This window comes from Dioscorea cayenensis, chromosome 6, assembly GCF_009730915.1.
Source record: "Dioscorea cayenensis subsp. rotundata cultivar TDr96_F1 chromosome 6, TDr96_F1_v2_PseudoChromosome.rev07_lg8_w22 25.fasta, whole genome shotgun sequence".
Taxonomy (NCBI): domain Eukaryota; kingdom Viridiplantae; phylum Streptophyta; class Magnoliopsida; order Dioscoreales; family Dioscoreaceae; genus Dioscorea; species Dioscorea cayenensis.
In genome coordinates this window covers 5,390,181-5,395,341 of record NC_052476.1, presented here as the reverse complement: position 1 = coordinate 5,395,341, position 5,161 = coordinate 5,390,181, and the positions used below count along the sequence as shown (strand labels likewise).

Genomic DNA, 5,161 nt, shown 5'->3' with positions numbered 1-5,161 from the left:
TTTTAAGTTATCATGAAATACTATTATGCCATGAAAGCTGTTTATACTCAGATTGTTTAATCTAATTTTTAGCATGAAGTGCTTTTGGGTTATTAACATGAAATGTTAAAAGGCCCCCTCTAATCCAAATATAAGATTAAAAAAAAAATGCAGTGATGATTTTTGGATAAGAAAAAAGCATGCATAAAAAATAATAAAAAAACAAAAAAATAAAAAATAAAAAAAAATAAAAGAGTAGGATAGGAATGCATGCAAATGAAAGTAAATGGATGTGGTTAAATGGAGAAAACTCATCACAATGCAAAATAAATAACAATAAAATATATATGTATTATAGAATTAATTTTTATTTTAAAATAATCTCGTCCATTGATAATGGTTTGATGATTGTAAGTTTCTAACTTAAAAACCCTAGCCTCCACCACCCATCCGTTGATGATGATTTGAGGATTGCTAACATCTTTGTACACCACCATCATCACCAGCTCAAAGGTGCCAGGCCCGCCACCACTAAAACCGCATCCTCTCCAGCCTCCGCATCCTCTCCGGCCTCCGAAACAACTGCCCCCTTCTTAGCCATTTTTTTCTGCTTCTTAAGGCACGTGCACCTCTTCCGCCTCGAGGCGGAGTGCCTCACCCAGTTGAGGCCCAGGCTTCGCCACTGGCCATGGGGGCGTATGCCTCGCCTCAGTCGCCTTTTTAAACCATGCTTTATTTACACCTTTATGGTTGGTAGAGACATGAAGGAATATCACTAGAAAGGTTGGGCCAACTTATGGAAACTCATGGTGGCTCCAAGAGCTAAATTTTCATGTGGTTGGTCCTGCAAGCTACAATTATTACTACTAAATTCCTTTATGCTTTAAATACTAGTCCGACAACGTCATGTGTGTTTTTTTGTGGTTTAGCTTGTCAGACTATTGATCATATCTTTAATTCATGACACAAAATCCAATAGACCTAGACCAAATTGACAAAACTAATTGATAAGAAAATTGAGTTTGTAGAAGGCTTTTAAGAGGTTGGCTGATTAAATTATAATCAATCTGTGGAGAAACAAAAATTGCAGCAGTCATCACTGCTATAGTTTAGTTTATTTAGGAGACTAGATACAATATAAAGTTTAGAGGAGCTTAGCTGGATTGCCAATGAATTTCTTTAAGAGTTGTAGACCATGTCATGAAGTACTACATAGCTACCATAGACCATATTAGGAAGTTCTTAATTAATTATGATCACCAAGGTTTGGATAGTTTATGTTAGGTCCAAAGGGGTAGTAGTGTGGTAATTTATCGCTCAACCTCTCATGTAATGTAATCAAACACACTCAATGTAAAATCAAACATAAAGAGAAAGGAAACACACGAATTGTTTACATAGTTCAGCACAGGCTGCCTACATTTGGGGGCCGAGCTAGGAGAGAACAACCAATTAAAGGAAGGAAAAAAAGAAGAGTATGACACTCACTCGCATTCACACAATGACAAAGATTAACCCTCTCTAGATTGCCTGATGCCCACTCTACGCAACCCACATACTTGGGCCTCTCACTCGTGGCAAATCCTAAATCTCAGAGCAGGGTCTCTTATATAGACATCTCCACATACCAAAAATAGTGCTTCCCTCTTTTAGAATCTTCGCGGCTTCTTAACTTAGACACCTTCCAAAGTTAGATGTTGTAACTCCTCTTGTAACCGAGCTTGCAACACGGCCCACCTACTGATCCTGACTGAGTTCAAGCTTCCATTGCAACGTAACCTTACGACTCCCCCAGTCCTCCCGACTATGCCAGACCAAGTCGATGAAGTCAACTCCTCCCGAGCTCTCACTGTCAGCAACTAGCTTGCCTCATCACTTCATATCTGCAAGTCTCTCTCCCGGGGGTCACACCCACCAAGGCGCATCTCCATCTCACCAAAGATGGTCTTCAAAGATCTTCAAAATCTTCTTTCCAAACCTGATTGCTATTCATCCAAGTGATCGTCATTCATCCAAGTTTGGTCTTCACAATCATCAAACTTGATCTTCATTCATCCAAGTTTGGTCTTCAATATCTTGTTATTAAACTTGATCTTCTTTCATCCAAGTTTAGCTCTTTAATATCTTCCAAGCATGATCTTCATTCATCCAAGCTTAGGCTTTAATCATCTCCAAATATATGCTCTTGCCAAAAGTAGCTTTGTCCTTGAATAGTTTGTGTCTTCAAATAACTTTTATCTTCAACCAACTCTGAACATAATTAGCTTTGGATCCGTTTCTTCAAAAGTCGAATTGCTACTTATGGTCTTGAGAATCTTTATAGCTTGGTGTTGCCTTTCTTAGTTTGTTCCTTCAATTTTACTTTACACCAAACTAAAGATCTCCAAATCTTGGCCTCCAAGTAATAAATCTCTCATGAGAAGTAGAGTTACCAAAGATAGATTTTATTATCTTGGATCTTACCAAAGATAGATTAAATCATAACTTTAGATTTTCTCTTCATGGCTTGCTCTTCAAGAGAGACAATTTCACCTTGATGTTTCTTGCCAATAATAGTCTTTATGTCTTCATTGTGCGCCACCTCATCTCATTGCCACTTTACCATGCCATGTCATTTTGATTATCACATCATCGCTTTTGCCACTTCATCATGACTACGTGTGAAGTGATACCAACTATAGAGCTTAGCTCTAATAGTTTACACTTACTAATGCATTCTGGTTTCTTGACTGAAATGTTGGTGGTACAATTTTTGTTATAATTGATACTTTTGACTGTGTTTTAATTGCAAGTTCTTGTTGGTTGGATGCCAAGTCTAGCTTGGAGATTGAACTAAATGCGATGGTGATAGAGCTGAACTGGGCTATGAAGATGAACCTTGGTATCAATATTACCTTTATTGACTGGCCATACATAAATTAAATGGTGAATTAAAGAAATTATGAATTTGCTCAGAGAAAATCTAACAAACCTGGCTTTCTCAGGCAACTCATCAAGGACTAAGTTAATTTGAGCATCAAAATTGTTCCAAACTGTTAGAATAGTGTACCTAATAGATTTATAAAAGCAAGGTAGGGACTCCCACATTTTGTCTCTATATTTTTAGAGAAATGAGTTTTTTTCTAAGTTGTAGACAAAGAGCTTTGAAGGTAGGTCTTTCCTTCTAATGATTAGAATTTTTTTGTAATCCCTTAGGCCATCTCCAACCCAAAACTCTATATTTGGCGCTTCAATACACAAAAATACAGCTGCTACAGAAAAAAATTCTCCAACCATCATCTCTATTTTTAACTCTAAAATAGAATATTCTAAGAATATTCTTCTTACTTCATACTTTTATATTCATATTAGTAATAAATTTAATCATTTTTTTAATTTTTTTCACTTTTTAACCATTAAATTTAAATATTATATTATTTTTAAAATATAATTTTTATTTTTAGAATTTTTTATAAATATTTATTAAATATAAAATTTGATTGATAAACTACAAATATAAATACAAACATTACATTACATTAATTACTTAATAAAAACATAACATACAAACAAGCACCATCAGTGAAAACAACACATTATTAAAAACTAAAGTAGCACACAAGCTTTTAATTATCTTCGTTATTTGCATAGCACAACCACAAATGTTCAATCAATGCATTGCGAAGTGCAATATGAGCGTCTTTGTCCTTAATTTGCCTGTAACGACCAAGAAATTGTTCAAATCGAGCATCTTCATCTTGTACCAATTCAACTACTGGGGTCGGCATTTCACTTACATCCACGATTGGTGCATTGAGATCTCGTTCATCCTCAACTATCATGTTGTGCATAATAATGCATGCAGTCATTATATCATGTAAGATATTTTTCCTCCAAAACCGTGCTGGTCTTGCCACAATTGCAAAACGAGATTGTAGAACACCAAAAGCCCTCTCAACATCTTTTCTGCATGCTTCTTGTCTCATTGCAAAATATTTTTTCTTCGGAGTTTGTGGTTGATGAATAGTTTGTACAATAGTAGACCATTTTGGATATATGTTATCAGCTAAATAATATCCCATATGGTACTCACTTGCTTGAATAACGTAATGAGCAGGAGGAGCAATACCTTGTGCTAGGTTGGAGAACAAATTCGAAGACTCCAAAACATTTATGTCATTGTTGGTACCTGGCATACCAAAATAAGCGTGCCATATCCAAAGATCATAGTCGACTCATCGCTTCAAGAATAATGGTTGGACATCCATACCTTCCTCTATATTGTCCAGCCCATGCTGTGGGACAATTTTTCCATTTCCAATGCATACAATCCAAACTTCCTAACATTCCCCGGAAAGCCACGTTGTTCTCCAATGTGTAAGAGTCTTGCGATATCAGTAGCATTAGGTGATCTAAGATATTGTTCAGCGAAAATCTCTACGATGGTGCGACAAAATCTTTTCATGCTTTCAATTGCAGGTTGATTCACCGATTTTGATATATTCGCTCAGTAGCATCGCAGGTAAAACCATATGCCAACATTCGAAAAGCAGCAGTAATTTTTTGTAAACTAGATAACCCAACTCGACCTAGACCATCACAGTGTTATTGGAAGTAATTATCATGGTCCTTAACTGCTGCAACAATGCGAAGAAACAAACTTCGTGACATCCGATATCTTCGGCGAAACATTTCAGCATTGTAGCGTGGATTCTCCAAAAAGTAATCATTCCACAAATTGCGATCTGCTTCTTCACGGTTGCGATTGATAACAACATGCCCTGGAATAGAGCCACCATGGGAGCGACGATTGTTCAGATGACTCAGGGTTAACTCTAATATCATGTTATTATTTCGAATAACACGATGCATTGCATCTTCTTCCACTGAAAATAGATCATACATCGATAACATATTGTCATCTGAACATAGATCATACTGAAAATAGATGATAGTGTTGGTGGGTCACCTTCTGAACGCCCAATCGGACAGAAGAAAGCCAAATTGAAGAAAAAAATGGATGACGAAGTAGCATCTTCTATTAGTCGTTTAAAAGATGATAACTCCAAGATTATGGAGATGTTAGAGAAGACTAATGCAGATCGACAAATGTTCTTAGAAATGCGTAACAAAAATCTTGCTTTTCAACAAATGAGATATGAGGACAAAATTTTGATCGCGAGACTTGAATTCTATAAAGTGA

The 5,161-nt window shown here is 36.3% G+C and overlaps 1 pseudogene; it reads right to left on the bottom strand.

Moving 5' to 3' along the window:
- Positions 1-3,584: 3,584 nt before the first annotated feature.
- LOC120263075 lies at positions 3,585-4,863 on the bottom strand (annotated as a pseudogene).
- Positions 4,864-5,161: the final 298 nt, after the last annotated feature.